The sequence below is a fragment of the Arvicanthis niloticus genome, chromosome 5, assembly GCF_011762505.2.
Source record: "Arvicanthis niloticus isolate mArvNil1 chromosome 5, mArvNil1.pat.X, whole genome shotgun sequence".
In the NCBI taxonomy this organism is placed as follows: Eukaryota; Metazoa; Chordata; class Mammalia; order Rodentia; family Muridae; genus Arvicanthis; species Arvicanthis niloticus.
In genome coordinates this window covers 57359439-57373601 of record NC_047662.1, presented here as the reverse complement: position 1 = coordinate 57373601, position 14163 = coordinate 57359439, and positions in this window count along the sequence as shown.

Below are 14163 nucleotides of genomic sequence, written 5' to 3'. Positions count from 1 at the left end.
AGTCAGGTCTGATCCTGGATCAGAAAAAGAACACAATTGGAAAGACTTGAAAAATTCTAATAACATAATATAGATTAGATACAATACTGTATCAATTTCTTGATTTACATAGTTATATTTAGGCAAAGTATTTCAATATGAAAGTTACATGATAAATATCCAAAATCTATATTATTGCAAAATTTTAATGTCTGTAACTATTCTGAGGTAAGAGGTGAAAAATTATAAATATTAGAAACAGCAGATAGAATAGAATCATAAAGAACCATTTGTATTCAATGTGTTAAATCAGATTTTTCCACCAGCAATCACACATCAAACATTCAGGACCTTTGTTATCTTCACTTGGCAAAATCCTTCCTTCCTGCTTATTTTACTAAATCCTATAATCATTTTTTTCTGACCCCTTTACAAACACAGAAACAGGTAAAAAGAAAAAAAGATCTTCCATTGGAATGACTTCTCCTTTTAGACTTTTAAAGTACAGTATTTCACACAAAGTATCATGGTGGGACAAGGAATTAACAGTGCCATGAATTACTTGCAAGTTGAGCCTGCCTACATGAAATTGATTAGTATAGTGTGTTGCCAGGATTTGACACTGGAGCTGTAATTTTAGAAAGAATAACCCAAAGATAGTCCAGATCTACCTGTGATCCATTAAGATGATCTGATCAATATAATCTGATCAGGGATTTACCTACCATTAGGAAGGTGGGCATTGTGCCAACTTTAGCTCCATTATGTCTAAGGTTTTTGTTCTTTGATTTTGTATTTTTGAGATGGGATCTCACTAAGTAGTGCATACTGGTCTTCAAATTATAGCAATTCTCTTGTCTCCAGCTTCCAAATGCTGGTATTGATCACAGGCACGAGCTGCTAAACCCAGACCATTTAACCTAATACTTATACAGAGGTGCTGGTCATGTTCCAGGATGTTCCAAACATAAAAATCCTGAGCCAGATACTATACGCTCAGGTATAACACTAGCTTTATTATATTATGGTTCAATGTTACTATTTTGTAGAATGCTAGTTTTCAGGGATGTAAAGTAATACTCATTAAAGAGAAAAAGAGTTTTGATTTATAAACATATCTATAATACAAGATGAAATAGCCATGTAATTTTCTATGCTTTCAAAAATGAAAACAATTAAAATTTAAATTGTCACCTTTGATTTTTTATTAATTAAATAAATTCTGTTATAATTCCTGTGGACTATATCTGATTGTATTTGACTGAGTTGCCTAATTATAGGAAATATTTAATTTACCTTTTCTTCACAATGCGAAACTTTAAAAGTTTTGTTTTCAAATTGTGTAGTTTATGAGGAAGAAATTAGTGGATAGTATTTTATAAATTGATTTGACTGTATCAATCATTAATCCCCTTTTCTCAAAATCTGTAAAGAAGAAATACTCTTAGAAATGATTCTGATAAATGCATGTCCAGAAATAAGTCAATCATCAAGTCTTCAAGTATAATTAACAGCTGCAGAAAACAGAATCATGTAATTATGATAGTGTTGAAAACCATTATACTGTATACTTGATGCTCAATATGAGATCAAATAATTGCAAAATATTAAAATATAAAGGTATATGGCTCACATTATTATCACCAGAAAACCTGACACTAAGAATTAGTAGCAGAAGCAAAAGCAGGGAGAATTGAGCTCTCTGTTTATGAGTTGGTTTTGTGTAGGTACAGCACAAAATTGCACATAGAGTGCTCCACACACAGTAGGTGTTTATTAAATGCTTGTTAATTAACCAACTAACCTAAACTATACAGCTCTCAGAGGAAGCATGACCAGGCTCAGTCTGGAGAGGAGCCACTGGTGAACCTCCCATCTGGCAGAAATGCATAGAGGAACCCTTGCAGAAATGTCATTAGAGCCACTTTGAAGAGGCTGTTCAAGGCCCATCTCCAGCAACCTGCAGTGAGATCACTCAGGATGTTATGTTTGTCCTGGAATTTTTCCTTCAGAGACAAAAATTTGGCTAGCATTGGAGTGTGCTTGAGGGTGTACCCTGTCATTTACATCTCTCTCAAAGAATGTATACTAATAGCTTCCTCTTAAGAAAATTAGCCATTAAGTTAAGCCCATGTCATCACTTCTTACACTAACGTCTACTCAGTCCAAACCAGTCACATAAACAATGCTTTATAACTGGTATGAAGAGGTGTAAAAGTACTTATTCCAGGCTATGTGATTGGCAAGGTGTTCAATATATACTTCATTATAGCTCTCTTCAGTATGTGCTTCATAGTTTGCTCATGTCTAAATCCCCTTGCCCAGTATACACTGTATAAATGTCTTTACTTTATCTAGGCTATATTCCAAGTAATAATTTCTGAAAATGAGAGAATATCACAACATTATGAAGAAGTGACTTAAAATGAACTCTGAGAATTCTGGCTACATAGCAAACCAAGGAAACATTGATGTGAGCTTTCATTTTTGTGAACAGTAAGTCAACAACAACAAAATTCTGGGTAATAGTGTATTAATCTCCATTCCTATACTATAAAGATGAAAGTTTAATTCTTAGTCAGAGCTTCAGAGGATACAATCAGCTCAGTTGATCTTGTTGCTTTGGGCCTGAACAAAAATAAACAGGAATAGGCTAGAGTCCCATGAAACACTTCGGTGGCATGTGTCTAGTAACTGAAGACCTCCCTCTACACTCAACCCCTTAAAGACTGTAACTCCTCCCAGTAGCATCAAGGCTTGGAAACCAAATATTAACACCAGGACACCAGGAAACATTCTATTTACAAACTATAAGTGAGATGGAAGATTAAAAGTAGTAGATTGTAGTTAGGACTCTTCTAATAATTTTTATACTTTTAGAAGAAACACAAAGCAGCTTTATATGGTCTTGACTGTTATGTGCTTCACCCTCCTCATGGTATTGGTTCCCATGACCCCACCTACATGCTGTTAAGTATAGTATTAAAATATTAAATGAAAATTTCCAGAAATAATTTGTAAAGTTGATAACAGAATACTAGTATAAAAGGCCTGTGTTAACTATTATCTATCACTTACTGTGTCTAGTTTATACATTATACTTTGTATGTCTGTGAAAAATAGTACATACAGGTAGTATAGCAGTTGAATACATATAGAACGATGGATGTATTCAAATTCTAACAGTGTCATATAAAAGGTGTTAAAAGATACTGATGCAATTTGAAGATATTAATCATAGATAGATAAATTTTAAAGTTTTTAGGGATTTTAAAATGATTTTTTCATTGCAATAACAATAGCCTAACATTATTACATGTGAAAATGAATTGGACTTTGTAGGTTGTCAGTGAAAAGTAGAGAAGGCTATTCTGGCAGCAGATTAATAAAATTCATTTTAAGAAATCAAGGTCAGAATTCTAATTGCATAATTATGCCATTCACTGGTATTTTTAGTAAGTTTCTCCTTCTTAATCTCATCATTAGGTAGAGAAGCAAACTGCATTAGAATTTGAAATTGACACCAAATTCCAAAATAGCTATGAAATATATTTTAGTTTATGAAAGACTGGGAATTTTTAAAATGATACTTTGATATTTATCTTACAATGCCAAGTACTTTTTAAAAATCTCTTATTTCTACGTATATACAGAAAAATGAATTGATAATATTTCTAGATATTTTGCACTGCTTTTCAAAATGTGGACTGTAATTTTAATTTATTACCTTCGGAACCTACATGTAGGTGTAAATTCTTAATAATTATATCTGATTGCAACTGAAAGTGGAATTGGATATACAAATATTTCATTGTTCAATATATTTAAAACAATAGGTATTTTGAGCTGTCTGTAATTTTAGCATATCTAATGCTATGCTAATAATAACACAAATATTATTAAATATTTGTAAGTGGTTCCTCAATATGACATTTTCCAAAGCTTAGATGCAAGTTACAAAGCAAATTTGTGTGGGGAAAATGATAAGGTTAAATTTTTATTAAAAATCATGACCCAGTACTATAAATTGTACTTACGTGTGCCTTGTTCATATACAGAACCTGTAGCAGAGGGGTAAGGGGCAAATAAAGACACATTTTGTGTGTGCCTGTGTGTATCTGTGTGTCTGTGTGTGTGTGTCACACTGTGAAGAATTTGTAAACAATATGTTTACAATTCTATTTAATTGGAAAGGGTTAACATTTTCATGTTTCCAGATAACGTTCCTAATATGTTAACTCAAACAAACAAAAACCAACCAAACAAACAAACAAAAAACCAGGAGGACTTTTAAGAATTTCAAGTTTTTCCTTTCTCTATAATAGATACAACTTTTAGAAAAACTAAATCAAGCCAAAATGTTAAAAGCAATATGAGAAGTTGTTAATCCCACATAGATCTAAACCAAGAGCTATAATGTACCTGTAATTTTGTCAATCTCTAAATCACTGTCTAGACCTATGATAGATCCTTTGTGGGTACTGTTGACCTAAAGATCATACAAATTTGCCTACCATCTTTGTTTTTTGGGGCTTAAGCAATGAAATTTTGGAAACTATGTTGAAAATATATAAGAACTCAGCTTTCCTATTGTATTTCTCATTTGTCCATAGCATAACTATCAGTCATCTCAAAGTGAAGTTCTTGCCTCTTCAATGCTTAGTGATTTGACTTATCCATAGTACATATTAGAGTACAAACTGCTCTTATTTTACAGAAGAGGAATAAAATAAAACACCATATTTGTTTTTAGCCAAAAGGGCAAGAATGAAAGCTGATGGATACGTTCACTGAAATGGCAGGATATGACATTAACACACACACACACACACACACACACACACACACACACACACCAATAGTCTTTTATGGAACAATGACAAACGCACTGAACATGATATGAGAGAAGAAAACTCAATCTCAATAGTAACAAGTAAAATAGGAATAACCATTTCATGTCCAACTAAGGAAACAAAAGGTCTCAACAATGAAAACTTTTAAGCCATTAAAGAAATTGAAGAAAACACTAGAAGATGGAAAGAGGTTCCATAGGATAAAGATTCCACTAGCATTTTTTACAAACAGAAAACATAAATTCAAATTTTCTATGCCAGCACACGCACACACACACACACACAAATAGCCAAAGCAATGTTGAATGATTTCCAATTTTACTACAGAGTTATAGTATTAAAAACAGCTTAATACTCCCACAACAAAAAGATACACTTAGATGGAAAAGAATAGAGAACCTAAATATTAGTCCACAAAACCCCAGATTTCTGATTTTTGATAAATAGTCCAAAAACATCTTTAAATAAAGATAGCAACTTTAATGAATGTTGCTAGAAAATCTCAATTTCAACATGATAAAAATTAAACTGGACCCTCTTACTTTGTATAAAACTCATCTCCAAAATGGATCAAGGGACCTAACATAAAACCTGATACTGTGAAACTGCTGGAGTATAAAGCAGGGAGCATACCTCTGCATATAGTTACAGGGATAGACTCTGAATATGACTCTCTAAGTGCTGGATATAATAAAGTCAGAAATCTACAAATGGGATATTTTGAAACTAAAAAGGTTGTGTGTAGCACAGGAAACAGTCAAGTAAAGACACAGCCCATGAAATGGAAGAAAAGATTTGACTAATATACACCTGACAGAAAATTAGTGTCTAAAATTTATAAAGAGCTGCAGTCAGTCACCAAAGGGAAAGGTGTCAGTCTCACAGAATATAAAAAGAATTTAAACACTAGCCATCAATACAATAAATGACACAATATAAAAATGAACTACAGAACTGAAGATGAAGCTCACAAAACAATAAATACAAATGGCTGGTGTACAGTGTCCTTTCCTATGAAAGTGCAAATGAAACCACTAATTCTTGCTCTCAGAATGGTCAATATCAGAATTAAAATGGCAAATGCTGTCCTGGTTATAGGGAAGAAGAAACTTAACATACATTAGTGAAAGTGTAAACCTTTAATTCTACTGTGAACATCAATCTCAGGGCTACTTAAGAAACTAAAATAAACAACTATGTGCCTGTTACATCACTCTTGGTCATTTATCCAAAGGATTCTTTATTCTACTACATAGATAATTGCACAGTCACATTCCCTGCTGCTTATTCCACAATTGCAAAAAATGTAATAAATCAAGATGTCTATGTGCTGGAGAATGAATAAAAAAGTATTTTGTATAAACAATGGAATATTATTTGCTATTACTTTTGTCTGCCCACCATAACTTTATGGTAAGACCCTATATATTAAGACTCATTCACTTTGGATAAAAATCATGGGTATATTGCATAAAAATCATGGCTCACACAGTGCTAGAAGGTGCTGTGTTGGTTGTCTGCAGAGAAAAGATATCAAATTTCTTACCCAGTTCTGGACCATACAAGCTTCAATATTAACTGGTAAGGTGTTCCCATTGGTGCAATAGTAGCACAAAAATTATAAGAATAAACCATCTGCTTTCTGATTCCTTCTGAGGCTGGCTCTGAAAGAGGGATTTTGTACCTGGTATTATAAACATGGTCAACAGAACAGGGCTTGGGCGATCATAGGCTCTAATAAAGAACCTACCTTTATGTTGTTTTTAGTAAATGTCATGCTTTTAAACTGCATCCCAAATAATCATATTTATACTTATATATTCATGATACTCTCAACTTGGGTCAGAGATTCTTTTAGCAAAGACTCATACCTCTTTAAAGTGCAAAGTATAAATAGCTCTGAATACTCTGTTATGATATAGTCATCTATATCAATTGTTCACATTGCTGCTATACCACTCCTGGGCATACACCCAAGAGATGCTCCAACATATAACAAAGACACATGGTCCACTATGTTCATAGCAGCCTTATTTATAATAGCCAGAAGATAGAAGGGAACCATATGTCCTTCAACAGAGAAATGGATACAGAAAATGTGGTACATTTACACAACTCAGCTATTAAAAACAATGAATTCATGTAATTCTTAGGCAAATGGATGGAACCAGAAGATATCATCTTGAGTGAGGTAACCCAATTACAAAAGAACACACATGGTATTCACTTGCTGATAAGTGGATATTACCCCAAAAGCTCGCAATACCCAAAATACAATTTACAGACCATAGGAAGCTCAAGAAGAAGGAAGACCAAAGTGTGGATGCTTCAGTCCTTCATAGAAAGGGGAACAAAATATTCACCGGAGGTAGAGGGTGGGAGGGACTTGGGAAGAAATGGGGGAAAGGGGACAGGATCAGATATGGGAGGAGACAAGAATGAAATGCAGAAGGTCAGGAAATTGAACAGAGTTGTGTAACAATGGGGGATGGGAAACTGGGCGTAGCCACCAGCAAATCCTAGGTGCCAGGAAAGCAAGAGGCTCCCAGGACCCAATGGGGCTGAAATTAGCTGAAATGCCCAACGAAGGGGAGGAAGAACTTGTAAAGGCCATACCCAGAGATTAGGCAAGGCCCCCCTGGTTGGGGGATGGGGCCAACAATAACTCATCTCCAAATTTTTAACCAATATTTCCCCCTTCTAAAGGAAATATGGGGAAAAGGTGTGGAGCAGAGACTGAAGGAAATGCCATCCAGAGACTGCCTCACCTGGGGATCAATCCCATATACAGACACCAAACTCAGACATTACTGCGAATGCCAAGAAGTGCATGCTGACAGGAGCCAGATATAGCAGTCTCCTAAGAGGCTCTGCCAGAGGCTGACCAATAAGGAGGCAGATGTTCTCAGCCAATCATTGGACTTAGTACATGTACACCCCCCCCATGGCAAGAGTTAGAGAAAGAACTGAAGGAGCTGAAGGGGTTTGCAACCCCATAGGAAGAACAACAATATCAACCAACCAGACTTCCCCCAACCCCCAGGGCTCCCATGTGCTAAACAACCAACCAAAGAGTACAGATGTAGAGACCTAGGTCTCCAGGGGCATATGTATCAGAGGATGGCATCAGTGGGAGGAGAGGCCCTTGGTCTGTGAATGCTATATGCCCCAGTGTAGGGGAATGCCAGGGAAGGGAGTTGGGAGTAGATGGGCAGGGGGGAACACCATCATAGAAGCAGAGGGAGGGGGATGGATAGGTGGTTTCTGGAGGGGAAGCTGGGAAAGGGGATAACATTTGAAATGCAAATAAATAAAATATACTATTAAAAAAACTTTACAAACATTTTTTAAAAAAAGACTCAAGGTACCTTGAGAAAGGGGGATTGGAAAGAATGTAAGAGATGCTCATGGGGAGCAGAGCTGTAAAATGATAACATCTGATCATGTCATGGCTAAAGCAGGAATCATCTCACAGCACCTTCAATTACATGCAAAAGATCAAGACAGTCAAAATTCCAGCATGAACAGTAGAGCAGGAACAGCCCAAGGCTAGACCCTAATTGGTGGAATAATTGGCAGCTGATTGCTGACCACTCACTGGACAGCGTTGATTTGATTCAGAGAGTTACTGTTAACAATAAATAGGACACGACTTTAGACAGAAGAAGGGGTGGAGAACATTAGGGAGTTGGAAGGCAGTAATGGTAAATGGACATGATCGATATGTATTTTATAAATGTATGAAACTTGCAAAGAATACAAATAGTATTTATACAAAGAAGAGGGGTAATAAAGAAACAAATAGAGAAAAGGAGGATATGAGGAAGGAGAGGAGAAAGAGAGGAGGGAGAATGAAGCAGGGAAGGAGTGAGTTTATTTCATTGGACAAAGCAAATACTCAGGAAATACCACTTTACATCAAAGTATCACGAAATTATAACATCCATCATATCTTTATTTTAAAGAATTTATTAATGCTTAGTTCCCTTCAAGAAATAAATAATAAGGAACACTGTGGTACCCAGAGAGTAAGGGGCTCTAGAAAAAGAAAGGAATAGGAGTGCTCCAGCTTGTTATACATTCCTGAGCATTTGCCTGTGTGCAGAATCTGAATGCAAGTTAGGCACTGTGAAAATTCAAGAGTATCTTTTAAGACCCTTGATATTCCAAGCAAAGTTTCCAGAGTAAAGACACAGTGTTTAATTTAATTTAATTTTTATCAAAGAACAACACATCCCTTTGGCATCTTCTTGAAACAATGATCTGAAGAAAAAGAAATATTTTAATGCTTCTAATTATTAAACCATCTTACTAAAGCCTGAAAGTCAAATATTGTAAAGTGTCTTCATGTATTTTTCTTACTCTTAAATATGTAAAACTGCACTTGCTAATAACAACTAATTTAACTTTTCTGCATAAATATTTGACTTTTTCTAACTGCAAAATAATGTATACATCATTTAAAAATAAGATGAGAAGTCTATATATGAACAAGTATAATAAACACTTAAAATGCAAATGTAAGACAAGCTAGACAATGAGCCTACATGAACACTGTGATATTTAGACATTTGTCAGACTGCCTTTTTCTGTTTTGACAGCCAAATGAATGTTATATATAGAAGGAGGGACTCTCACTGAGAGAGACTTTTTGCCAGGTTTCTTTTAATTTGAATACAACTGTAAGATATTTCAATGTGTGGGCAGCATCTATGGTACAGAGCTGGAAAACATTCAGGTGTAAATTTCCAAAACAATCAAATACTTGCAGATAAAATCCACCCATCCACAATGATTCATACTCTTTAAAACATTCTTTTGATGTCAAGGACAGTTCAACCTGTGCAGTTAACAAGTGCCTTGTGACCTTCTAGAAGGCTGTGTGCCACGCTTTGTGTGAGAAGAGATTTGATTGCAATCACTGCTTCTTCCCATCTTCTAGTGCCTTTGTTCTGATTCCTTTCATTCTCATTTAGTAGAAACATTCAAGATGAAAACTCAGCCATACAAATGACTGCATGAAACAAAACATAATCCTAGAATCCTGGTTTTAATTTGATTATCCTTTTTAGCATGGATTCTGTTATGCCCAGTTGGATATTATCTTTGAGATCTTTATAAATGACAAGTGTGCAGAGATTTTAAATTTATGAGACAAAACAATATTGTTAATGATTCATCATTTGAGACAAAGCCCTGACAAATTTTCCCTTCACAATTGTTAGAAAAAGAGTACTGTAAGCAAGAGAGTTGCTGTTGTATTATGTTCGTGTTCTTTAGAGAAGAGCTTCTTTGAATTGCTTTAATGAAAAAAATGTATGCCTAAAACAGTCTCTTAGCCTTGGCTTACAAAAAGTGAGAAAATATTAGAGAATTAAAGAAAAAAAGAAGAAAAAAAGGAGGGAATATCTTTCAGTTCACAAGAAGTCTGCTTTGAGTGGAGACCTAAAATTCCAGACCGCTGGTTCTATCAGCTGGCTGGAAGACGTTCATAGAAAACTAGCTCAACTAAGACATTCTTAAGAAATAGACAGAATAACTAATTCTTGGGAGGCTGTACTATTTACAAACTCCCCATGCATCTATCTGCTAATGAGACAGCTCTGCAGTCATGTAGCTTGTAAATCTGCCCCCAGTGTTGAGTTATTCAGAAAAAATGTAACTTGTTCTTTCATTCTTTCTCTGTTAACTAAGCATGTTTTTCTTAATACTTTAGGATTTTTAATAGATACTTTGGGCTTTTTTTACCAGAGTCTGCCTCCACCCATTTTATGGCTTCTCCACCATTTGTGACCTCTCCACCTTAAACAGCATTGTTTATTTCATTTTTTTATTCCATTGTCTTCCTCCAGGCTGATGTTTGCCTGACGTGGGTTTTTTTTTCTCTTTCAAATTTTAATAAAATTGTTCTTGGGCTTCTGTTGCAGTTGATTCTTAATTTTTTTATTGCTGACAATAAAAAAAAAACCTAAGTGAATTTCCCCTGTATCAAAAAATTTTATTAATAAAATAGTATGATAAATAAATAAATGATAGTTTAATAAAAAATTGTTTTTATTAATATAGAATAAGCATTTATAAAAAGAATAAACTTCAGAAAGGAGTGAATTAAAAAATTGCTGTGATCTGACAATATTAATTTTGTTAGCAATGTGATGATACGTTCTAAGCTTCCAAACAGCTAGATTACACATGAAGTATATTAATAAATGGTAATAAAAGCTGGAACACATTTTAATCCTGAAATTTTACTGTATTGGTGAAAATAATAGATACAGAAACTGTCTTTCGAATATAGACAAATGAGATTAAATTATTGAGACGTGAATAGAATGAAAAAAACAATTTTTAACAAATTAAAACTGTCTATATTTACACAGTTTCTCATAACAAAAAGGTGTTAGGGAACTCACAAAATAGGAACATATCCCCATTATTCTAATTAGAGATCTACATGTAGCAATGTATATACTGTTTTAGATCTATACATTTTAATGCCTTTCAAAGTGAAAAGAATCATTTCAAAATCTGTGTCTAAGTGCTCTACAAAACTACATTTTACATAAATCATAAAACTGTTCCTTTTTACAAATGTATTTGCCCTTTTGTTCTTATATAATTTAGATGTTTTAAGATGAAAAAAATCCATAAAATATAAAGCTTTATAAAAAGAGATAGAAAATTAAGCATGAATAAAATACCAAATGATAAACAGATGTCTCACAAAAACAGATGTCATATGGTCAATAACCATATACTAAGAGGTTAAACAGAACATTTAATATGAAAATGATCTCAGTCACCAGGTTTTCACCTAGGTAATTTGTAAACTGAGACAACATTTTGAATTTTTTTTATATCATCTAGTAAACCTAATACTGTACTCTGTGACCCAGCAATTATCACTTCATATATATAACTATTCCAACTACATCGTATATCAAAAAGATGCATAACATAATGCTCATAAAGGCACCAATGACAATAGAAAATTGCAAAATTACAAAAAGTCTATCCAACAGAATGTGACAATAGATTATGGAAAACTGAAACACTAAAAAGGTATATATTCATGAAAACAAAAGTGTTGCCCTATGCAGCAATATAAGTGAATATTGGGAATACTATATTGAGTTACAAAAAGCAGACATGGCTAATGCATTTTATATGAGTCTACATAAAATACAGAAGGAAATATACCTAAGCTATGATTTTCAATGTCAGAATGGTGATTAACCTTGTCCAAGGTGTAGTATTGTGTTTAATTTTTATCTTAGAAATAGTAATATGGATGTATTCACATAAAAATTTATCAAGCCATGCACTTATGATTTCAGAAGGAATACGCTCTTCAATAAAATATTCACATTAAAATGTCATTACCACAAGTGCACAGATAAGGAACTTTACTTGGGAACAACCTAAAGATATGACTCGGAAGAATTGCATTAAAAACTAACTGACATGAAAAATAATTTGGTCTCATTTGTGATGCTAAGGCAGGATCCACACATAGAGTGGGTACTTGTAAACAATGGGAATTTAGTTTTCACAGTCTGGGGACTGCAATTTCCAAAATTATATTATGTCTAAGTTTAGTTGGCTAATGGGTTCCCTGTGATCTCTAGGGACGCACTTCCATACACATATCCGAAAAATCTGCTTTGTCAAAACTGGTGTATGGCTGAAAGCAATGTATAGGCTCAAAACACATTTCATATAAAAAAAATAAATGGCATTCTTCTCAGAACTAGAAAAACAATCCTAAACTTCATGTGGAACTACTAAAGACCCCAGGTAGCCAAGTCAATAGTGAGTAAAGGAATGTGCTGGAAAATGGATTGAACTGAAAATCATTATGATAAATGAAACAAGGCTGACCCAGAATGACAAATAGTCTGTGTTTTCTCTTACACACAGAACCTAGATTTAAATTTGTATGTGTGTGTATGTGCCAGGGTGGAATGCAAATAGAAAAGAGATTAAGAGAGAGAAGAGATCTCCAAAAATGAGAAATTAATAGAAGACACCTCTAAGGAAGAAGAGGAAAGGACTGTTTGAGAAAGAAGATACCTGATAAAGAAACAAAGGGGCAAGACTGTCTGGGGGAAAGACAGAAAGCAGACAAACTGGAAGGTCAGAGTTTTCCTAGAAGTAACTTTACACCAAGGTCTCAAAACAGCATAGTCTGTATGAACATGTTAATAATCTACCTGCATCTGTGCCATCTGAAACATAAAGTGCATCCAACTCCTCTTCACTTTAGCTGGTATTTGGCAAGCCCTCAGCAATTTTAGTTTGATTATGGCCCTTCCTAAATTAAGGTGTTTCTAAAAGTAAGTATTAAGAGATGTGACCCATTGTGGGGTGATGAGAAATAGGGGCCAGGTTTTTTTCTTGTAAACAGAATTTAAATACCGAACAAAAGAGGCTTCACAAAGTATTCTGCTGGCCTAATGATTTGCTGTGCTTTGCCTTCTGGTAGAGACAAAGTACCCCTCCCTTACGTCCCTTCAGAGTTTCAATATAAACTTTCACAGCTATGAACTTTCCTCTTATAACCACTTTAGTTCTGTCACAAAGATTCTGGTAAATCATTGTTTCAGTTTTATTTGTTGCTAGAGGAATTTTACTTCCTCTCTGAATAATTCAGTGACCAATTGGCTGTTCCGTATCCAGTTATAGTCTACTTATCTTAATATTGATATGTATTATTTTTGCACCATGATTTGATAGAATACAGGAGCTTATTTTGATCCTTCTATAATTGATAAGATTAATTTGTCACTTAGACTATTTTAAAGAAGGTACGATGTACAGCTGAAAAAAAATGTGCATTCTATGTTTATTGGCTGGGATATTCTGAAGACTAAGAAGATTATTTGATGTAAGATACCATTTAACTTTGAGTTTTCCCTTTGTTGATTTTAGTTTGGACCTTCTATAAAAAGATGAATATATTTACATCACCTACTACCTCTGTATCAGGACTCATGCTTATTGGTATTTGTTTTATGAAATTGAGAGCTACAGCACTGGGTGCAAATATATCTACAATTGCTATAGCCTCTTGGTGGATTATTCTGTTTACTAATATGTATTGACATCTTAAAAATCTCTACATACTAGTTTCTGTTTGAATCACATTTTATCAGATACCAGGAGAGCGTTGCTACGTTTATGTTTACATTTCTTTTCTTGACAGATTCTTCTTCATCTTTGATTCTAATGGTGTCATTAATTGTAAAGCCCATTACTTCCATATAACAGATATTGGGCTCCAGTTTCTTATAACTGAGTAAGCATGTATGCATCTTTTCGTTGGTGAAGG